Raw genomic sequence first — 25,607 nt, 5'->3', positions numbered from 1 at the left:
TACAAAATGATCTTAATATCTTTTTTGTTTGGTGCATGCATAATTTCCTAGAGTTAAATGTAGGTAAATTTAAGCTAATGACTTGTTCGCGCAAACAAATCCCATCTCATAGAGTATACTACTTCCTTAATGACGCCGTCAACGTAGTCGATTCTATTAGAGACCTTGGTATTATGTGTGACAAACACCTGAATTTCCATTCCCATTTTGACCAAATTATGAATAAAGCTATAAGATCTCTCATTGAGTATACTCCTTCCTTAATGACGCCGTCTTGCCCAAATTATTAATAAAGCCATTAGATCCCTCGGTTTTATTAAGAGATGGTCAAAAGAATTTTCCAACCCCTATGTAACTAAAGCGCTTTACATTTCGCTAGTCCGTCCTCATCTTGAATATGCAAGCCAAGTATGGTCTCCCTTTTATGAAAATCATTCACTCAGAATTGAAAATATTCGTTTGATTTGCCTTACGTGGCCTCACCTGGGATGATACATCCAACTTGTCTCCTTATGCCGATCGACTAAAACTGATAGACGTAAAAACGTTGATATGCTCACCAATTGTTAATGGGCAATATAGATTCCCCGTCACTCCTGAGTGATATTCATCTAAACACCAATCCTCGAAATCTGCGATCTGTTTCCCTATTCTATATACCTCATCACCGCACTAATTACGGGCACTTTAAACCAATGTCCAGAATTCTTCGTCGCTGCAACGCTGCTATGGTAGTCTTCGATTTTAACATTTCCAAATCCCATCTGAAAGATACCCTTTACTTTTTCCCTATTTGAGTCCGAATTCCTCGTCCCTTGTAATTTTAAGTCTAATAGAATCAGGATTGTTAGTTCTTGTACATTAAAGAGCTTTTATGTGGGCCATGATAACAAGAACTTAAAAAAAAAATGTTAAGCTAGTGCTAAGTTAAGTTAAGTTATGTTAAGTTATAGCTTGTTTTAAGCTGAATAAATTAATAAATATAAGTTATCTTATTACGTATACTTCAAAAGGCTATAGCTAACAGATCCTGATCAATATTTCACACATTCTTAATTGCAACATATACGTCGCGAACGTACTGACGTACGGACTTACGATCGTTCCAACGTACGTATACACGAACGCAAAACATCTTTCTTAAAATCTTTTATTTCGACTCTAGGAACCTTGAAACATCGAGAAATTTCCAAATTTTCAATTCGATAATTCGGACCCATTACAATAAATTCCCATGGGAAGTTAATAAACCTTCTTATTTTTTAGCTATGTATTTATTCAAAACAATTTATCATAATTTGGAATTTTGTTTAATATAAGTTTATGCATTTTCACCACAGCAAAAGTAAATTATTGATTTTATTTTTCATTTCTTTTATTTTTGAAACGAACTCCACCTATTATACACTCTACTAAAAACTCATACTCAGGTACAATATTGCAGAAGGATAAACCAAAATATGAGAAAATAGATATAGCTCGAATAAAATTCTAAATAAATATTTTTATAGCTCTTGTATTTTTATTATTTTTTTCTTCAGAATATCGTTTTGTATCGTCCATTTTGAACAACAGCCAAAGGTATCCTTGCTAAAATATATATAATTTTGTTGGTTAATGGCTTTCAAAATCGAATGGAGTGGTTTAGTAAAAGGGGAGGCATTCAGACTAAAAGTTTTTAAATAAAACGATTCTTTTGTTTTTCTTTGAGTTCGTTGTTTTTTTTTTAGAAAATAACTTTCACAGACACTCGTTTTTCAACAAAAAATAAAAATACAAATAAAAAAAGTAAAATAAAAACAAAGAAAATCCATAACTACTGATGCTGTCATCAGTACGAAAGTGCATTGAAAATAAACAATTTAGACACAGTAGACAATTTTTTGAAATGTGAATTTGTTTAAGTACCTATAGCTTTCCATATATGCAGATACATTTTTTGTTATTGGAGTTTAGAAAAATATTTATTGCATCATTGACCTAAAACTGTGTCAATGCTTTATTATTTTTTAGTTTAAAAGGATATAGTATAGACATTAGAAACTTTTGGAATTGGATTGAAACAACTTTTGTTTTGTTTGTGTCCGTTGGCCGTGGATTGAAACTTTGTGAATAAACCTATTAAGTTACCAAAGAATTCCTGACATACGAAGACCAAAAAATAGTAGTATTTTTATTATTAATAAATTAATGGGAATGTTCCAATTAATTTCATAAAGGAAAAAATCTGACATTTTTAGTCCATGAGCTTGCATGAATAACAATGACATTTAAAAAAGGTGATTGTTAGTTTAATTAAAATCGCATTATTATGCAACAAAGTTTCAACTATCAAAAACGTTGCCTCTAATACTTTCCTATCTTTTAATTCTCAATATTTATCAAAAATATAATTTTAAATTTAAAAGAGAATCCATCTGGTAAATTTTCTTGTAACAAAGTTACCAAATTACGAAATAGATGTGAATTTAAAATATGATTGCAACTTGAAATTGTAAGCATTCGTAAAATATCGATTCGAAGTGAATTACATAAAATATTAAAAATGCAAGTAAATTTTCAAGTGATTACTTTCATTCATGGTTGCCAACAGAAATTAAACATTTTAACCAAAACTAGCCATTTTTCTTGTTTCTGGTACAATTTTAACAGCTTTTCATAACTAAAGGGTGATTTTTTTGAGGTTAGGATTTTCATGCATTAGTATTTGACAGATCACGCAGGATTTCAGACATGGTGTCAAAGAGAAAGATGCTCAGTATGCTTTGACATTTTATCATGAATAGACTTACTAACGAGCAACGCTTGCAAATCATTGAATTTTATTACCAAAATCAGTGTTCGGTTCGAAATGTGTTTCGCGCTTTACGTCCGATTTATGGTCTACATAATCGACCAAGTGAGCAAACAATTAATGCGATTGTGACCAAGTTTCGCACTCAGTTTACTTTATTGGACATTAAACCAACCACACGAATGCGTACAGTGCGTACAGAAGAGAATATTGCGTCTGTTTCTGAGAGTGTTGCTGAAAACCGTGAAATGTCGATTCGTCGCCGTTCGCAGCAATTAGGTTTGTGTTATTCGACCACATGGAAGATTTTACGGAAAGATCTTGGTGTAAAAACGATCTGCCACAACGTCGAATATTCAGTGAATGGGCCCTAGAAAAGTTGGCAGAAAATCCGCTTTTTTATCGACAAATTTTGTTCAGCGATGAGGCTCATTTCTGGTTGAATGGCTACGTAAATAAGAAAAATTGCCGCATTTGGAGTGAAGAGCAACCAGAAGCCGTTCAAGAACTGCCCATGCATCCCGAAAAATGCACTGTTTGGTGTGGTTTGTACGCTGGTGGAATCATTGGACCGTATTTTTTCAAAGATGCTGTTGGACGCAACGTTACGGTGAATGGCGATCGCTATCGTTCAATGCTAACAAACTTTTTGTTGCCAAAAATGGAAGAACTGAACTTGGTTGACATGTGGTTTCAACAAGATGGCGCTACATGCCACACAGCTCGCGATTCTATGGCCATTTTGAGGGAAAACTTCGGAGAACAATTCATCTCAAGGAATGGACCGGTAAGTTGGCCACCAAGATCATGCGATTTGACGCCTTTAGACTATTTTTTGTGAGGCTACGTCAAGTCTAAAGTCTACACAAATAAGCCAGCAACTATTCCAGCTTTGGAAGACAACATTTCCGAAGAAATTCGGGCTATTCCGGCCGAAATGCTCGAAAAAGTTACCCAAAATTGGACTTTCCGAATGGACGCAGACGCAGCCGCGGTCAACATTTAAATGAAATTATCTTCAAAAAGTAAATGTCATGGACCAATCTAACGTTTCAAATAAAGAATCGATGAGATTTTGCAAATTTTATGCGTTTTTTTTTTAAAGTTTTCAAGTTCTTAAAAAATCACCGTTTATAAGAAAAAGAGACAGGGATGCGGTACACACTGATAATTTTCCATCCCATTGTACATTTATCTAAAACCTTAACTTTAATATTTTAAGGCCTGTACATCATCGTTTCGCTCGTACCACTAAAAATATCGCTGCTGTAAGTAAAAGTGTTTATTTAAATGTATCTTTTTATTTTTAACTTCCCATAGGAAGTTATTGTCGAAATAAAAGATTTTTAGAAAGATGTCTGTGAGTGCGTGTGTACGTACGTTTGTACGTCCGTACGTTCGCTACGTTTTTTTCGTCCTCCATAGCTCAAGAACCAGAAGAGATATCAACTTCAAATAAATTTTGTTATACAGATAATAAGGCAGAAAGATGCAGAAAGGGCTCTCAAGAAAATTGCTTGGTTGGTTTTTTTACCATAGCAGTTTGAACAAAAAGGTGAAAATTTTGGTTAACCCTAAATATGTTACGAACCAAAAACGCTAGAGACTGGAATTAAATTTTGTATAATATATTGTAACGTGATATCAAAGAAGTATATTTTTTGAAAAAAATCCATTTAACTGTTTTTTGTATAAATCAAAAAAAAACTGAAAAAAAATATGTCACCTCCAAAATTTTACGACTTAAATATGATTTTATCTCCAAAACAAATTTGTGCAACGAAGAATAATGTTTTTGACATCTGATAAAATTTTGAGAAAAATCGAATTGACAGTTTTTTTTATAAAAAATAAAAATGTAAAAAAAACATCACTCAAAGTTGGTAAAAATTGAATATCGTTTCAAATATCTTTTCAAAAACTTGAAATTTAGGCTTCAAACTTATATTATCTTATAAGAAATATTGATTTCAACATTTTGAAAAATGTTTAGAAAAATCGAATTGACAGTTTTTTTACAAAAAATTGAAAACCGAAAAAAAATTAAAGAAAGTTGGTAAAAAATGATTTTCGACTCAAATATCTATTCAAAAATTTTATATAATAGCTTCTGACTAATTTTTCCTTATAAGAAATATTGTTTGCAGCATTAGGACAAATTTTGAGAAAAATCAAACTGACAGTTTTGTTTTACGAAAAATAAAAATCTAAAAAAAAATGTATAAAAGTTGGTAAAAACTGATTTTCGACTCAAATATCTTTTCAAAAATTGTAGATATTGGCTTTAAACTACTTTTATCTTTCAAAAAATATTGTTGTTAATATTCAGTAAAATTTAGAAAAAAATCGAATTGACAGTTTTTTTACAAAAAATAAAAACCTAAAAAAAAAATGTATAAAAGTTGGTAAAAATTGATTTTCGACTCAAATATCTTTTCAAAAATTGTAGATTTTCTTTAAACTACTTTTATCTTGCAAAAAATGTTTTTGTTAACATTCAATAAAATTTTGAAAAAATCTAATTGACAGTTTTTTGTACCAAAAATTTAAAACCTAAAAACATTAAACAAAAGTTGGTAAAAATTGATTTTCGACTCAAATATCTTTCCAAAAATTTGAAATATTGGCTTCAAACTTATTTTTTTTTCACAGAAAATATTGTTTTCGATATTCAGTAATTTTTGTATAAAAATCCAACAGTCTGTTTTTTCATAAAAAATTAAATCTACATAAAATAGTACGCAAATTTGGTAAACATTGATACGAGTACATATAGACAAACTTTTAAGCAAGACAATCCGACAGACGGGATGGGAAGTTATCAGTGGTGGTCGCATCACAGCCTCTTTTTTCTCTTGAATTCTGTTTACTTTTTCGCTTAAATTGTCAAAAATATTGCATCCATCTTTAAAACAGCAAACAGAAACAAAATAAAAATGAATGATCCTTCAGTTCTGACAGTTCGAAGCAATTTCAAAGTCGATCGAATTGAAGAACATGCAATTTCATTCCACGTGAAATTAAAAAGTGATTTCAATTCACTTTCGAACGAAACATGCGATTTTCACTATTTGGTGCGCTCTTTGGTTTGGAGGTGTGATTGGACCTTACTTCTTCGACAACGACGATGTAAAGACTCTCACGGTCAATTCGGAACGTAATTTTTGCCTGCTATTAAATAATACGCCTTGGAGAATATGGGGTTTCAACAAGACGGTGCCAAATGCCACAAAACAAGAGACATTTCCTGGCCGTGTACCAAGATTATGCGATTTGACATCGCTTGATGGACTTTACTATGCCAAACACTGTGTCTATGCAGATAAACCTTTAACTCCTGAGCACTTAAAAACCAACATTCGTCAAGTTGTGGCTGAGATACCGCCCATATGTGTCAAAAAGTGGTCAAAAATTACCTCAAAATAATCGATGCTTGCAACAATTCACGATATGGCCCTTTACATGATGTAGCGTTTTATACAAAAAGTCAACGTTCAAACTTTGTAAGTAAAAAGAAATAATCATGAAAATTAAATTGTTCATTTGTTTTATTTACGTTTAAATCGCAAAATGAAAAACCCTGTATTTTTCTAAGGTCATTAACTTACGTTAAAACAAAATCTAGCACAGAATGAAATCACTCTAAAGCCAATACCTTAATTTATTCATGAGATATCGAAAATCGAACATCAATCTTTAACAATTTAGAGTCGTATTTCTTGTAAATTTAAATTTTTATAAACAAATTAGCAGTTAAATTTGTACTGAAATTTTACTGAATGTTGATATTTTTGTAGATGCTGAGTTTACTTTAAAACCCAACATCATTAATTTTTGTCAAGATATTCTGTAAATATTTAGCAACTTTTAGAATTGTTAATTTTAGGTTTTATTTTTTTTTTGTAAAAAAAAATTACTTTGATTTCCTCCAAATTTTACGTTGTTCTTCGTTGCATAAAATTATATATATTATTTTTTATTTTTTTTTTATAATCTTAAAATATTGGAGGTGACACATATTTTGTATCCGTTTGTTTGATTTATTAGAAAAAACCTTCAATTGATTTATACAATTATATAAGTTTAGTGTCACGTTACATTATTAAAGTTATTGATTCATTAGACGTTTTCTGTCAACCAAAGTTTTGCATTCGTAAAAATTTCGATCTCGGTATTTTAATGAAACATGACATTAGATGGTAGAGAAGTAAAAAAAAAAATGGGTCCTCCAATTCCGTCCTTATGTCTGTCCTAGCACCTAAAGGTCAAAGCATTGGGTCGGTAGACTTCAAATTTGGAAACTAAAACTGTCTTTAATTTGGATTCTAGGGACCTTGAAACTTCGAGAAATGCCAACATTTTCAAGTTTATAAATCGGACTAGCACTGAATAGCTTTTCGTACGCCAATATTTTCGAGGTATTAGCTGATACAGTCTCTCAAGCTTAGTTTTTGATAAAAAATAGCTATTATGAGTTCAAAACCTTTAATCTAAATTGTCTGTCACAACGGTCCATAATTGCACAACCTCTTCAAGTGTCATGCCCAAAATGTATGTACATTTAAAAAATGTAATGTTAAAGTACGGATAGGCAGGATTCCGTCAAATTACATAGCATCCTGTCACGAATTTCTGTAATTTAAATATAGACTTGGATACATTAAATAAATTCATACATCCAAATGTACAAACCCACCCGATGTACAGGTTTAATCATAATACCAAAACAAGTGAAAATGCGTATTACAAAAACATCAGATTTAATGTCAAGTTGAAATTGTATTTTTCTCAAAATTGCGAAAGAAGAAAATCCTTTGCGAAAAACTTTGAAACTTAACATTTCAGCTTTTTACGAAATGTGAATTGTTGAATCTTTTTGTTTATATCATGCGAAAGGAGGTAACTTTTTTTCTACTTTTATAGGACTTTGATTGACTGCGTAAAAATTGAAGCCATTTACTTAAAATCTCTCAGAGTAATGTTATACACGTCAGAAAAGGAATTCTCCAGTGCTGTGTTTTTTGTTTGCTTTCTTTTTTAAATGTTTTAAATGTCTTTATTTTTCTGCTATGGGAACCATTTTTGTTGTTTTTATTGTTTTACTTGGGTCCTTGAAGTTGTTTTCTGCTTTCTGTGTTTTTGTTTTTATTTGTTGTTGTTTTTTTATTTCTTTTTGTTCGTTCGATTAAGTTCGACTGAAAATAATATTATTCAATTGTGTATGTGTACATGTATATAACTTTGAAACAGTTATAACGAATTTGCAAAAGAAAACAAAAACAGGAAATGGCTATAATTGAAAGCTATCATTGACGATCAATCAATTTTATGTTTTTATTTTTAAGACTTAAACTTAAAGGTAACGTTGAAGCATTTCTATGTGGATTATTCACGTACCTAGAGAGAAACGTATAAAGGTTAGTGTTTAAAAGGACACTTAACTGGGATACTGTCTACCATGAAAGCATTAAAAAAGGATATATATATATATATATTCCGTATATACCCAACCTACCTACCAAAAAAAAAAGAGTAAACGAAAAATTATGGTTCCGGGCTCATAATAAATTTATATAAAAGGTGACACATTGTTCAGCAGAGCAGTAGAATAGAGGGTCATTTGTTTCAATTGGTTCAATGAAGTAGATGGTATATGAACCGGCAAAAATAAAGGATAAGGGCTGTTTAGGTATGTTAATGGAAGATTAAACACAAAATTATTATTTTTATTCCCTTTGGAGAGTTATTTGAGATAAACAAAAATAGATATAAATGCCAAAATAACGATAAATTATTATTGATATTAGATGCTTTAGTATAAGAGCAATTTTTATGGAATTTTCAACATAAAACAAAATGTATCTTAGAACATTGCCAAGCTTATGTGTACATTTAGGGATTCTTTTTGCTATTAATTTTAAAGATATATCACAGTGGCGATGGATGTTGTAACTTTTCAACCAAAATATAGCTCATTCATAAGGGTTATGATTAAAATAATACGCTAACTTAAACCGTCAGAGCAGTATTAAATTTATTAAAAAAAATAAGAGGAAATTTATGAGTACCTCATAAGGATACTGGCTTATAACTCTTAACCATAAATGCTGTCTACCTAAATCAATAATACGAAGGAATGTAAATGCTGCATCTCAAAAGCTTTCTTAGAAGAATTTTCTTCGTAATATTTTCTAATACAAAATTTAACTCTGCATTCATGTGGGAATTTTTTGTTTATGAACTTTTACTATTGTTTAAGAGGTATGGTTACAAGTATGATGTCTACCTATTACATTTAACAAGTTTAAACTAATCACATGAAAAAATCCCAAACATCTATACAAAATATTAATAATTTCAGTCTTGTCTCAGTATCGGTCCCTTTCAACGGAATAATGTCTCTGTCTTGGTTTTTCTCATCAATTATTTCATCGGCATATTTTATAATTTTAATAATTTAAATAATTTGATTTGGCTGTTGCAAATTAAAAAATCTAATTCACACGTTACATTATAAGCATTGTTGAATGATTCTTAAAGCGTAAAGTTCAGGGTGATTTGATTGTCAAATAATTGTGCTACGAAGAAGACTCATGAATAACGATAGGCTAAATGTTACGGGCATTCAAATTCCAATAATTGCTATTTTATAATGGATTTTGTCAAAACTACATAATATTCTATAAAAAAATAAATGCTAACATCTTTTTCTGGGCAACAGTTCAATTTTTTGGAATTTTCTTTATGCATAGAAATCGTAGCCATTCATCAATGAAATCTAAAAGCAATTGTCGGTTATCGGGTACACGAGTCGAGACCGAGACTAGATTCTTAATCAAGACACGCAATAATTTTGTTGGTGTTTTAATGCTTATGTTATACTTGCAGTGAAAATTAAAAGCATTAGGAATAAAAGTCATCCCTAAAGTGTCTTCAAATATAGTTTTTGTCAGCGGAACTGATACCATAACCTATTTGTTTCTTAAATTATTTCTTATACGGAAAAGTTTTCACTCTTAAGTTTTATACAAAATTCTTATCATTAGCATTCAAATAGCAAATGCATTAAAGGGTACTCAAACCGAATGTGTATAAGTAAGTATTAAACGAATCATTTACTTACATATAACACGGGAAAAGGAATATTTTAATGATTACAGAATAACTATGGAACTCAAAATTGTGCCGACCAAAAATTGCTTTAAGATTTAAGCGTTATATTTGGACATCTTATTTCAATTAAAACTTAGTGCAGAAAAATTGTAAATAAATATTTAAAAAAATACAGGAAATTGTTTTTCTTCTGACACCTAATTTTTGAAAATAATAGATATGATATTTTAATGAGAATCCACAAGAACGAAGCTTTTTTTTGTAGGTACTTCAATGAACTATTGTTAGCTCTTTTAGGTTGTTTTTGTCTACTGGTAAGGAAATTATGCATGAAAAAGTTCATTAAATAAGAGAAAATAAAAATTCAAATATCGAAGTAATAATTTTTTTTTTAAACTTAACCTTGGAATCTGTTAATGCTTACAGGTAATTATGATTCGGTATCAGTTTTGTAAAAATATACATATATGATGTTTTTAATAGCTGATGGGAGCGATTGTAAAAATTGCACTGGCACAAACATTACATAAAACGTTATTTTTATCGTCATTTAGTTTACAAAAGTGAGAAACCCAGATTTTTCTTATTTCACTCAATTAAGCACTTAATATATTGACTTTAAATGATAAAAAATACAGGGGAAATATATAAAAATATTTCCAAATCAAGTCTAGAAATTAACAGTAAGTTGAGATCATACTAAACTTGTTACTTTTTACTAACACATGCACTTATGATGAAATTCTGATCGTATTTTGAAGCTTGCTATAAGCTAACTTATTTCTGAAAATTCTGAAGTGTAAGAAAAAGAAACTTAAAATTATGAACAGTAACAATGCTCTATAAATTATAAATTTTTATAAAAATTCATCGTGCTATTCAAAGCTAAGGTATATCAGGTTCAGGTTGGCAGTTTGCATTGGGCCTTTAATCATTATTCTTATGATATTATTTGGCAGAAATAATTTGTTATCAGAATTTAATTTGATTCGGTAATTCAATAAATGAAATAATATTAATTATCTTGTCTTATATTTTTAATTTAAGTTAATGATTTATTTATACTGTAATGTGTATACACTCTTTATCCCTTTTACTTTCATATTGTGTAATAGTAGAATAAGTGTTTAGCAACCGTTTATTTGTGGTAGTAAACACTTGTGTAGAACATTTAGAATATGGGGCAACATCTAGAGATTAAGAAGAGAACTGGCTTCGCTAAGCATAGATAACAATCAGGGCATACAAGAACCTAGAAGGGGCAACATCTAGTGATTAAAAGTAGAACTCGCTTCGTTAAGCATCGAGAACATTGAGCTCCTACAAGAACCTAGTAGTTTCTCGAACCGATTTGAGGCGTATAAATAGGCGATCGGAAGCGAAGCGGGTTATTATTGATTGTGAACTACGAAACAGTAAAGACTGTGTTTGAAAAGTAATAATTGAAAGTGTTCAGTAAATAAGTTTGGAGCTATTTAAATAAAATAAATTAGTGTTTTATTTACAATTGTGGACCTAGCCGAATATATTACAATACTATATTCATACAAATCCGTGAATCCAACCAGTATTATAGTACTTGGCTACTTTTCGGGCACCCTTTAATGCATCTGGTACACAGAACTTATGTATGTCTAATGGATACTTGAGAAGCAGACCGAGGAATACCGATAAACGTTGGTACTACTTGGATGCAATCAACAGCTACAGGAAAGTTAATTGCAATATAAAGCTTGTGTCATTAAATATAGGAGTAAAATATGATGTTTAAATGTTCACAGTTTTAATTTATATAAATTTTGAAAGACCATCAATTAGGAAAGTATTTGAAAAACTTCCTACAAGTTCGGTCTTGTTTTTGGCACCCATGCTCTCTTTCTGTTAATCGTACATCCTCAGAACGTAAATAATTGTTGTAATGATAGTCCAATATTCTATTTCAAATACGTGGGTGGTATACTTTTCATCTTTCAATAAACATAACCACTAAATTGATCGACTTGAATATTTTATATCCTAGACCATTAGAGCAATATGACCGCATAATATACGAAGCAAATAAGATGTCTTTATAAATAATTGGAAAATTAAAACCAACAACAAATCAAATTCGGAAAACAAAACTCACAAATGTTGATAATAAATATCAAACCACCGCATCGTTTTTCTTACTATATCGTATACAATGATAAATTGCATACATAACTCTTTAAATAACTCAAAATGCTGATCAACTTGTTGGCTCCTTGACGTTCAATTATGCCTGTCCATAAAGCAAAATGATAATAATAAAAATAAAAACAACAACACTGACTTTAATTACAAACTGCAGAAAACTTGATGATGAGAAGAAGCCAGTGAAAGAAGAAAACATTAATTACACCAACCTGATGTTTTCCCCCGGAAAATGAATAAGGAACAAAACGAAGAGATGGACATCATGCGATGGTGTGCCTCTTTGTTATATTAAAATCAGACCTTCCGTTTGGGGACAGAGAGTTTAACTTTCCTCTGTACCATTCTACTGGTATATCGTCTTTCATTATAAATAAATAAATAAATTGGGTGGCGCGACAGTCCATTGAGAACCAAGGCCTAGTGACTTACAACTCTCAACCATTCCTGTGTGCGAGTAATGTTGTCAGGAATGGAGGGGACCTACAGTTTATATGCCGACTCCGAACGGCTAATTTTGAGAAAGCACTTTTTCATGACAATAGTTACTCTTGGAGAAGTTGTCAATTCCTCGCAAGAGGCAGTACCCGTGAAAAGATTTTAGATGGCATAGGCAGGGATCGAACCCAAGACCTCTAGCATGACAGTCCAACGCACTAACCATCATGCCACGGGTACCACCGTCTTTCATTATACGTTTATAAAAATATCAGGAATGTTCATCTACTTTTTCAACAGAATCCATCCAGGACATTCTTAATTTTACAAATCACCCACCAGTTTACACTCAAACTCTTGTACTCTGTTTCCATTAATTTCCGCTGACTGTTTTTTCAAATGAAACGAAGACCAAAAAAGACTAAAAAATAAATGCAAACTTCCATAAAATTGTTTCCACAATTAAAATCTCCGTTGTCTTTCTTCAGTTTCATCCCAGGGTAAGTACATTTTAAATAAGAGACCCCTCCCCTTTGCCCCTTCAACGACAACCGCACTTCTACCACCCACAATTGGAATATTTAGCCCACAAAGCCCTACCATCATGCATTAAATTGTATGAATAATTCATAGCGCAATGACGATGCTGTACACTCCCGATGAGATCCTTTCAACTTATAGCTGCCATCAGCATTAAACCACGTAAATCCTCGAATGAGTAGTGTAGTTCATGTATGGATATACGAGTAGCATACATGCGTACATACATACATATGTGGAAATCATGATGATGGAGGCACTTAACAGTATCAGCATCAGCCATCACTATATAAGACGCACCTTTATAGTCTGACTGGGACATATTGAACTTTCTCTCTTTTTTGTTTTCCTTGGTGATGGAATCCTTCTTTAAAGTGCCCCTTGGATAATAGCTAGAGACTTGGAGATATGTGTATACCTACACTTTTGCAAAGTCATAATGTTATTGAGTTCGAATTTCATTGCGGTATGGCAAGCAAAAGTTTTCCTAAAAACGTCTATTTCTGATAAAGTTTTCACAGGGTGTTTCAGATATGTGCTTATTCTCATGTTAATCAATATCAAATCTTATTGAATAGTAAATGACCACTGCCGACTTCTAGTTTAGGAGAAGCAGTATGAATACTATCAGTATCAGTAGCAGTTATAGCTATCATCGATTTTCGTCATTAAAACCAATCATTGGAATTATTTAGAATTTTTATCATTGGACAAAATTCCTGAATGGAATTAAGCATTTGAGGTTAGAGTTGTCCATTCAAAGGAAAATTCACAGGTGAAAATACAAAGAAAATTGAAAAGTTGTTAGGTGAATTATCCTTAAAAATTTTAAAATTACTAACAATATTTTTCTTCTAAATAAATTGTTTAGTTTGAGAATCTTGTTTTTGCGTACTATTTTTTGTAGATTTTATTTTTACTGAAAAAAAAAACGAAGTGTTAAATTTGTATAAAAAAAAATACTGAATATCGAAAACAATATTTTCTGCGAAATAAAAAATTTGAAGACAATATTTTTAATTTTTGAAAAGTTATTTCAGTCGAAAGTAAATTTTTACAAAGTAAAAGTATTGTTTTTTAGGTTTTTTTATTTTTTATAAAAAAAACTGTCAATTTGATTTTTATCAAAATTTTACCAGATGTTAAAAACATTATTTTTCGTTGTACAAAATTGTTTTGTAAGATTTTCGAGGTGACAAATTTTTTCCAGTTTTGTTGATTTATAAAAAACCGTTAGTTGGATTTTTTTCAAAAAATATACTTGTATGATATCACGTTACAAAATATTGTACAAAATTTAATTTAATGCAAGTCTCTAGCGTTTTTGGTTCGTAAGACATTTAGGGTTAACCAAATTTTTCTCTTTTTTTTAAACTGCTATGGTAAAAAAAACACGAACGAAATTTTCTTGAGAGCCTGTTCTGCATCTATCTGCCTTATTATCTATATAAAAAAATTTATTTGAAGTAGTTATCTTTTCTGGTTCTTGAGCTATGGACGACGAAAACAACGTCGTGAACGTACGGTCGTACAGATGTACGTGCGTACAAACGTACGTACACACGCTTTCTACAAATCTTTTATTTCGACTCTAAGGTAGGGACCTTGAAAAATGTCAAGTTTTTCAATTTGACAAGTCGGACTCATTACAATAACTTCCTATGGGAAGTTAAAAACCAAAAAAAACAATACGAAAAATAACACAAAACATCTAACCTTATTACGACTGTTAATTAAAAGGCTATATTATGGCTGCTCAGAATAGCAGCAGTCTTGAAGCGTGATTTAATGCCCGTTTATAATAAAGCGTGCCTGGTGTTTTCAAAACGAATTAGAACAATATTGTAAACAGAGAAATATAATTTTTGGAAGTGAACATGAGTCTTTAAAAAAAATGTTGACGACATCGACCTAGCCAATTTGTTTTGACACCCTTGAGATGTTTTTTTTTTAATTGAAACTGCAATATGGCTTACAATCCCTACTCTCGGCTACAGACTTGAACAAAACCAATTCAGTATGACATTGAAAGTTAGCAAAAATAGCTTACAACACATAATTCACGTAAAGTTTTCAACAGGTATCGCAAAGTTCACACCCTCTAGCAAAATCGAGAGCAAATCATTCTACGTGTAGAATGGTTTCTGCTGCTAGCTTAGCCTCTAGTATAGCTACCTATAATGCAAGAGGCCATTGGGGTTCCCCTTAAAACAAATACTAAACATTTTTAATCAAACCTTCACAAGCACATTACCACACAATCACATTGCACATTGAAATAGTAACTCTAATCAGCTTAGTCTAAAACTCATTGTTTATGATTATGAAAGGCAAGAACACATTGTCCTTAGATAAGAGAACATGGAACCATATTAATCTACTGAGTAATTTACTTCAACTATAAGCTCACTTCCAAGTAAACCATAAGCATCATCATCAAAGCACTTTTTTAGTTTCCTTCAAAGCGAACTATCTCAGGGTTGAACGTTTCATTTTGGACGATATTGTCTGCTGGAATAATTGTCTTCTTTTATGACTCCGATAATATGGGTGGCTTTTTGGAAAGTTTCACCATTAAAAGCATCAATTTTACGAAATTATGGTTTGAGGGACAAAGACGTGTCCTTAATACAAATCAAATGCCATACATAAGAGTATAAAGATTACGTAGGAATTTGCGCACATAACGAGAGATACTGTGTGCGAGATATCTAGGTTATGTTACCTAACTTAAGCTGAAACAAAAGACCCCCGTAAGGAATGTTGTGTTAATTAATTTGCTATGTACAACCGAATCGGATAAGTTTCTCAATTATTTGCATTGAATTTTATTGACGTGGAAGGCACAGCGGCCGGCGGCGCAGCGCGGCGGTGTCGTAACGACCGGTGAGTTGGATAGAAGCAAAAGTTGTAATTATGTTTGACATACATATAAGAATGATAGGTCTTATCATTCTCATGATGTCGGTGGTAATATCTAATATAAATGTTATCGTAGACATATTTTATGTCAAAATGAGAATACGTGCTGCTTATGGTAACATACGTAACTATATTCCTTGTATAGACCTAGTTTTATAGGTTAAGGATGTCACTATATAGTACATATTATATAGTGAGCAATAAAATAATTTTATTTCCTTTTGGTCCTTTTGACATAAAACGTAATTATCTATCATTAGTTTTATTGATAGCATTAAACTTTTCGGCTATTTAAGCAATTATTTTGGGGCCGAGGGATGATATTAAAACGTGCGGAATGATAGTACAATTTTTAAATCTGGGTGTTCGGTAAGATCATTTTATATTTTATGTCACGTTTCAATTTCAGGTGTCTGTTACGTAGACACGGGAAATTAAATTTTTCTTTTCCAATCCTTTAGATTAAAATTGAGTTGTAGCATTTAATTTATGTTTAATATTAAAGAAGTAAAATAAATGTGAATTATTTGACGAATTTTAACAAAGCTGAATAAGTTGTTTAATTTATGAAAAAAATATATGCAAAAGTAATTCTCAGTATAGATTTCATTCAAAAAGAGTACCCAAGAGTTCTATTATAATAATGAAGGAAGTTGTGATGCACTTTATTGATAACTTTCTATTGATGACCTTAAAAATATGCATATGCCAAAAGGAAAAAAATTAAAATCAAACTGATTTCTGAAAAGATATTTTAGCCGTTACATGAATTTAATAGTGTTTTTAGAAGAACTAGGGCTCTTATTTTTGTTAAAACAATATTGTCTATTGAATATTACTAAGAATTAAATAAAATTTTAACAAAAATATTTTATATTATTCGTACTTTATTTATTTTCAAAATGTGTAAAATTCATAATCAAGTTGATGTTTGTGTAGCCTTTTATTATTATTTTTTGTAAATATTTGACGGCGAAATATTTATTTTCAGCTCTTTTGATTTATGGAAATAAAATTAAAACTATTAATGGTTCAAGACATATTTTGGTTAAACTTGTTTTTCACATTTTTTCAATTGCGATACTTAAAAAACTAATAATTTTTTGTACATATTTTATGTTATTATCTGTAAGTCAAACGTTATTTGATGTCGTTGTTACACGCTGTTTTTTTTGTCATATGTTCAGAAAAAGAAGCTAAGTGTGTTTTTTAGACGTTTAGTTTTTTAGAAGAAACAAAACGCCTAAAGTTTATTGTTATGAACAAGACTGTAGTATTATTATAAAGATAAGACTTTTCCCTTATGTTTTAAAAATAATTTTGGACAAGTCGATTCAACGGCTGGCTTGAGGCCACGCCATCCATAGCTCCTTGACGCTAGATAATCAGCACACAAAAGGTTTGATTTATTAAATTAATTTTTTCGTTGTGCCATGTGAAACGAACCATCATTTTGGTAATACATTTGATCAACTTTATTCATTATGATATAGCGAACAAAACTCAGCAAAAATCACACCTATCAAAGAGACAACTTCGATAAAAAATTGTGTGGCATAGCCCATCATGTTGCATGAACCATAGAGGTCGTATAAATGTATGTTTTTAATTTCAGTAAAAACAATTAATTCTTTAATTGTAAAGCCTACGATTGTTTGCCCTAAATTGTTGTCCGATTCAAGTTGCTCGTAGGTCTAAACGGTCCTAGCCATGAAATGATGGTAAATGCCTTAGGTCTTGGGTCGAATCACCTATGCCACCTTAAGCTTTATTCATGAGTACTGCCTCTTGCGAAGAATTCTTGCCATCAAATGTACTTTCTTAAACTTGAGTTCATGTTCGGCATAAGAACTGTAGGTCCCCTTCATCCCTTGAATGAAAGTTGTAAGTCACTAGAGCCTATGCACTGTTGTGCCACCTAATTTATTTATTTGTGTAAGGTTCAAACTACGAAGCAATAACAAAGAGTATGGTTCTGATCTGAGTTCGGTCTTTTGAAAAATATAAAAATATCATGAATTAATTCCAATTGTAAATACAAAAATAATTCAAAACTTGGGAATTAAAATACCTTTTGCTAATGGAAGTGCATTAAAAATATTTTCTGTTTATTTTCCGGGAGGTTCAGCTAGTGCGGAAAAACGTTTTCATTTGAATAACGACTTGAGAAAGATGATAGGTATAAATGATAAATATCTTATTGGGGGTGATTTTAATTGTAGGCATAGAAGTTGGGGTTGTCTAAGAGCAAATACATGGGGTAATATTCTTGCTAGCCTTAACTCCAGGCATCAATTTGAAATTTTGTACCCTCCTCACCCAACTTACTATCCTACTAATAATAGATCAAACCCATCAACTTTAGATTTTTATTTAAGTAATATGCCTAATCTTTTTAACCAACCTATGGTCATAAACGAGCTTAGTTCAGATCATTTACCTGTTCTTATAAAATCTTTTGATTCACCTATGGAAAACGAAAATGAAATATTAGACATTAAAAATGCTAATTGGTCTAGATATAAAAATGAAATTAGATCCAAGTTGACATGTATACATGCACCTTCAATCGATGTTGTCGATCAGCAACAAATAGACTTTGCAGTTTCTTGTTTCACGACTGCTGTTGAAGAAAGTGTTGACATTTCAGTTCCTAAAAAACAAATATTATGTCATGACAGGGCCAACTTATTACCACCTAACATTTTACGTCTAATAAAAACTCGGAATAGCAACCGAAGAAAATGGATAAGAACAAGAGACCCTCATTATAATTCAGAAGTTAAGGTACTTAATATCTTAATAAAGGATTCAATTTTAGCTTATAGGAACCAAGCATGGAATCAAAAATTACAGAGATTAGACAAAGGGAGTAAACCTTTTTGGAATTTAGTCAAAATAATCAAAAAGAAAAATACGTATATTCCAGCTTTCAAAGTTGGGAATAATGTAATGATTTCAAGTGTTGAAAAAGCGAATGCCTTGGCTGAAACCTTTTATGTAAACCATTTGACTACTACAGGTATCCCTTGTAATACTACAGTTGAGTCAGTGGTCAGTGACTCAATCAATTTTATAAACTCAAGTACTGCAAATGATATTTATGGGCATGTTTCATTTCAAGACGTCAAAGATGTACTTATGGCACTTAAAACAAGAAAATCTGCGGGTTTTGATGGTATTAAAAATTTGTATTTAAGGAATTTGCCAAAATCGGGAATTAAGTTCTTACAACTCTTATTTAACTGTTGTTTGAAGGTGAGCTACTTTCCTAATGTTTGGAAAACAGCCAAAATAATACCCATTTTGAAGCCTGGTAAAAGTGCAAATTCACCAAGCAATTATAGACCAATAAGTTTATTAAGCTCACTAAGCAAATGTTTCGAACAGATTCTAAAAAGTAAACTTGTGTCTCAAGTAACTAGAAATAATATTTTACCGCTTGAGCAATTTGGCTTTAGGGCTCACCACAGCACAGTACATCAAGTTCATCGAATTACCAAACACATTAAAAATAATTTTAGAATGGGTAAAAGTACGGGCATGGTACTCCTTGACATTGAAAAAGCATTTGATACTGTTTGGCATAATGCATTATTACACAAACTTTTAAGACTCAATTTCCCAATGTACCTTATAAAGACCATTCAATCCTTTCTGTCTGAAAGGAAGTTTAAGGTTTCAATAAATAATTGGTCTTCTGAATCTTACAATATCATGGCAGGTGTACCTCAAGGCTCGGTGCTAGGTCCAATCTTATACACTATCTTTACCTACGACTTTCCATGTTTAACAAACTGTGATAAAGCTACATTCGCTGACGATACTTGTATCTTTTCATCAGATTCAGTTGGTTTCATTATTGAAACAAATCTGCAATCTGCTCTTAATGTAGTTCAAGATTATTTGTTTGATTGGAAGATAAAAATAAATGCCTCAAAGACTCAGGCTATCTTTTTCTCAAGAAAAAGAAAAGCCTGTTTCTTGCCAAGCAATAATCTTCAAGTTGGTGGAATAAGTACAGAATGGCGTTCAAGTGCTAAGTATCTTGGAGTTCATTTAGATAAAACTTTAACTTTTGGCTTGCATGTACAAGAAGTAATCAAGAAGGTTAATATAACTATCAAAACTCTTTATCCATTCATAAACCGCAAATCTAAACTGAGTAATGATAATAAGCTCCTGATATTTAAAGCAGTTTTTCAAGCAATTATGTTTTATGGTTCACCGTGTTGGGGGATATGTGCAAAAAGCCATATTCGTAGACTTCAAATAGCTCAAAATAAAGTTTTAAAAATGATTCTGAAGCTTCCATGGTCGTTTTCAACAGCTGAACTTCACGCTATGTCAAACATAGAACCAGTTCTGCAAAGAATTGACAAAATCAATGTACGCTATAATTTATCTTGTTTATCTTCAGATAACATATTGATTTCAAACCTAGCTTCTTAGTTATATATAATTATTATTGAAAGTACATTTTCGTTCTTTTTTCTTATTTTCCTTTTAAGACTGATTTGTGATATTAATTTTATAATTTACTTTAAATTTAGTTATTTATTATTATTTTTCTATTTATTTATTCTTTATCTATTAATTTATTTATTAACTTATTTACTATTTATTTATTTATTTATTTATTTATTTATTTATTTATTTATTTATTTATTTATTTATTTATCTATTTATATATTTCATTATTTATTTATTTATTTATTTGATAGCTAATTTATTAATTTATTTATCAATTATTTGTTTAATTTATTTAATTTATTTGATTTTTTGTTTATTTATTATTTTTTTGTTTATTATTGTTTGTTCATTAATTTATTTACTATTAATTTTTCTTTTTTTTTTCTTTGTTTGTTTTTTGAACTGTCTTATATATATTTTGTTATTTATTTATTTAATTTTGTTTATATATTTATTTATTTAATTGTTTATTTATTTATTAATCCATTTGTTAACTATTTACCATATAATGAATATATGTAAAACTTTAAGTTGGGTTTGATTTAAATACCTCACCGCCCACCCTTCTCCTCTCTAAATCCTCAAAACAATTTAATGAAGGTTTTTATGTAGCTTTTCCTTCAATATACTGTTAGTTGCTTTTCATTACTTGTATTAAAAAATTTATTATTTGTCAGTAGTAAGGTAGATTTATACCGTAACTCTGTAAATTGTGCAATATAGTTTAAGAAAAAATGTAAGAATATTCTGCTACAATAAATACAATACAATACAATACAATAAAAATATCACCAAAACAAAATAGCCACCACGGGGTGCCAAAACTTACCCGCGCCAATTAAAAAACCCTTAAAATACAGACATTTCTGAGATTTTGAAAAATTAGTATAAACTGGTCAAATAAATTGGCTGAAATTGTATACCAATTAATATAGAGTTATTTAAATAAAGCTGGTTAATGAAAAAATATTTGACAAAACAGTAAGTATGGCTGCTGGTTTCCTGCTCTATGCGTAGATTTCAATGTTCCTTTCAATAATAATCGAACATTTTCTGACAGTTTCTAATTTTCTTTTTTAAACCCCAGACCTTAAATCATCTATAACTCTGCTTATCTCTTATGACCTTTTAAGTATGTTACTTCTACCAAAAAAAGATCTGCTGATTTTACCCTTATTTGTGGCTCTTTCCACGAAAAGACAAATATATTAGGAAGGGGTTTGGTGGGGAATAAACATAAGGGCAAACCAATTGGCATAAATGACAACATGAACATGAAAATGACAAGGGCTCCTTTTCTGTTTCTAATGACGGCAGCTTTATCTTTCCAATAAATAAATACATCCATCCGATGATGGTCGTTTTGGGAGAGATTTTATACACTTTTTTTGAAAATGTATTTCTTTACGAACATATACTTATGAATGTTTATGATGGTTATAATTCCCAACAAGGTTTTCGTAATAAATTACAAAAGCACAATGCTTGAACATGACAAGCTCAAATGATAATATTTTCCTCTCTTCTGTTCAACTGTTTTACAAACAAGACAAAAATAAAAATACAAAAAAAAACATTTAAGAAAACACACACATAAATAAGAAAAACCCTTTTGGCTTATAAGGACCTAAATATTAACATTTTATATGAATACAAAACAAGTTTGTATCATTATACCAAAACCACATGTTTAAGTCAAAAACAAAAATATAAATCCCTCCTGTTTTATAATTCAGACATTAATTTGTGTCTTCTGTTTGAAAACATATTATAGCCCGCCACCACCTGTGGAACCAATTTCAAAAGGTCCACTTACCAAAGTCGGACTTTAAAGCTTTGAGGATACCTATGTTCAATAATAAATTGGATAGGATGTTTAATTTTAGTGAAAGAGGAAAACATTCCCTTGCTAGCCAGTCTTAATTATTTCATGGTAATACCTGAGAATTGCATAAAGTATACCGACCTATTGGTTTCTAAAGCAGACGGATGAGACTTTTAACTAGCACATTTCGGGGTATTGTGGTTCTAGCTTTGCTAATTGGATTCTTGTTTTAATTGAACCACAACACAGAGGTTCTAAAATAAACTTCCAATACGAATTTATTTGGTGTGATTTTGATTAGTGTTCTGACAACATTCATTTAGAAGCTAGTGAGTCTCTAGGGCATAGATGTTCCTTTCCTGTTCAAAAAGGATACAAATAAACTTTATGTTGGGCTTAGGAGTTATCGAATCTAATCTGGGAGCTCTGTTTATAGGTTAAAGCCTACGTATAATTCTTCTGAATTGCAGTTGACATAGCTGATGACTTTTAAAGACAAACAGTCCTTTAGCTATGATGATATTTCGTTTATTTCCAATTAGGTAATTTTTTGTCAATGAGGTCATTTTTAGATTTATGACATTTTTTTGTACTTGAATATCACTCCTGTAATCACGATGACTATCAGACCCGTATTTAATCTACCCTTGCTAAATTAAAAAAAAACGTACTTTCTGCCAAATTTTCAAATAATAAAGGTCCAATAAATCGCCAGCAATCACTAACCCAAAAACCGATTGAAACGATGACACTTTATTGACACTAGCTGAAAGCATTTTGAACAATCATTCTTGGATTTTCCAAGCCCCAACACTACACGTGAAAAAAGATCTCTTCGCACTGAAGATGATTTTTCTCTGAAAATCCGGATCAGTTTTATTTGCAGGAGGCAATTGGCGTACACACGACATTGCAGGTAAGAGGCTTAAGTTCTTGTGTTAGCAGAACTTTAAGAACATGAAAATATATCTTTATACAGAAAATGTTGTTTTGTTGTTTGGGGTACTCCTGATTCGAAAACCTACAAGGAATCACCAAAACTGAGTTAACGTCACTTCGGGCTCAGTAGCAATATTGATGGTTATTTTTAAGCGACGACGCACGCTGATTCCATTCTTCAAATCACTAATCTGTCCTAAATGCTAATTGATCCACTTAAACTTTGCTATGAGCTTAAGTTTTTCTAACGGAGACCACAAAATAGTCCTCAATTTTTTAGTGAGTTTAAACAACTTCAATAGGTTGTTGATAACCAGTTTGTTGTTTTTTTATGACAACTCTAAAGGAAACAGCTGCCCAAAGAATTCTTATTAAAAAATCCTTAACAAAAATAGTAATCGATACCCAAGGCAAATACTATTAAAGTCTTCAGCACAATACGAAACTACAGGATGGAACAGCGAGATGTGTTCAATTTCGCTTGGTGTGTTTGTTTACAGCACGTTTAATGAAACGGGCCGTTGAATCATTTAAACATAGATAATGTTGGTGGCCTCGATAGTGTTCCAAAATTTAATATGACCATGAATTGCTTGAATAGCTTTTACAGACCTGGTTCTTTGAGACTTGGAACTGAGCAAGGAGATGACCAAACAGTTAAGACTTAAGAAAATGTTGAAAGAGTGCATCAAGTAGTTGAAGCCAGCCTTCGTTGATCAGCTGTATGTCAAACTAGGGGTCTAGGGATGTCAGACAACTCGGTTTGGAGAATTTTGCACTTTGGTTTGCATTTTACTCATTTAAGAAGATGGTTGTTCAAGAATTTCAGCAAAACCAACCGAATACAGTAGAAGGATGAGGTTTGTATACGCAATGTTGGAAATCTTTAATAATGAGCGACGAAGTCCACACACATTTATCAGGAGTGGTTAATGAACAAAACTTCTGTTATTGGGCCTTTGACAACTTGAAAGAGTTCAATGAACGACATATTTACAGTCTCAAAGTAATTTGTTGGTTTGGCATTAGTTGACACTTCATTATTGGTCCATTACTTTTTTCGTGAAAATGGCCCTCAACTTCACTGTGTACTCAGTTCCTTACTATCAGATGCTGCGTGTTTTTTTTTGCCAAAATTAAAAGGACCACCACTAGAATTCTATATGGTTTCAAAAGGATAAGGCAACTTGGCATACATCAAGAGCAACAATGGTTTTTTAAAGAGAAACATGCCCTGAAGGTGTGATTTCATTGCGAGGAGATGTGGAATGGCCCCCTCGATCTTTACTTTTTATAATGATATCTTAAGGTAAGAGTATATACAAACAAACCAAGTACACTCAAAGCCCTAAGTGAGACAATAACCCAGGACATTCAGTAAGTTCCACGTAAAATGCTTCAGAGGAGTATGCAGAACTTCTCACAACTTCTGCGGTAGTGTTTTGACAAAAATGGATATTTGTGTATTTCTTTTGACTGGTTTTGCTATGGCAACTTTTAAATACGTTGATACATTCACAAATAAAATTTGAGTTTTGTTGAAAAATAAGAGTTCGACAATTTTTGTCTAACCTTAAATACCTCGCTGTCGGACCCTGTGTTTCTAAAATACCATTGAAATTCCTTATTATTCTTTATTTTTGTTCGTCGAACACGCAAATTGTTCAACAATTTTAAAATAGTGAGTTGGTGGAACATCAGCAACTTACTCTGATTTTTATCGTTTAAAAGGCCATCACTAACAAATACAGAGATAAGCTTAACTTTTTAATCCAATAAGATTAAGAATTACTAAAGTAGTTGTAATTAATTCAAGTCGTTTGTTCAAAGGTGCAAATTTAAGCGCTTTGACAGTTTAGTTTTAATTAAGTTAGTAAAGTAATTTATTAGGCTGGAAATATTTAAAATTTTAATACATTTTCGTCTAGCTTCAAGAAAGTTTTAAGACCTCTGACTCGAGCATATGATGCAACAAACATTATCTAATAAATATTAAATACAAAAATACAAAATTTCAATAAATGTTAAGAAAAACTTAAGATTAAAACGCAGAAATGTAATCAAAACAATTCAAACCATTTTTAGTTCAATTAACCCATTTCACAATAGTTTGAAGGCAGATCCCTAAAACATAAATTTAAGCATAACTTATGTCTTCAACATACTCATACGCACATATGTATATAGACATTTGATTTAAGTCCCACTTTACTTACAACGTAGATACATAAGATGCCATACATGATTTTTAAGTCTTTAAGGGTTTTAAACCGGGCGCCAATTAACTTCTAGTTGAGACTGCAAAGTTCCAGGGAATAAAACATAAAACATTTATCCTTCCCAGAATTACTCGTATACTTATACATAACTTCTACTTTTCAAATATAA

The 25,607-nt window shown here is 31.1% G+C and overlaps 1 protein-coding gene across 3 annotated transcripts in view; it reads right to left on the bottom strand.

Moving 5' to 3' along the window:
• The window catches only part of LOC129952461 (rap guanine nucleotide exchange factor 4), a 225,633-nt gene that overhangs the window by 166,095 nt on the left and 33,931 nt on the right, over nucleotides 1–25,607 (bottom strand). The window lies entirely within an intron of this gene.

This window comes from Eupeodes corollae, chromosome 3 (genome assembly GCF_945859685.1).
Source record: "Eupeodes corollae chromosome 3, idEupCoro1.1, whole genome shotgun sequence".
Lineage (NCBI taxonomy): Eukaryota > Metazoa > Arthropoda > Insecta > Diptera > Syrphidae > Eupeodes > Eupeodes corollae.
This window is presented reverse-complemented; position numbering and strand designations above follow the sequence as displayed.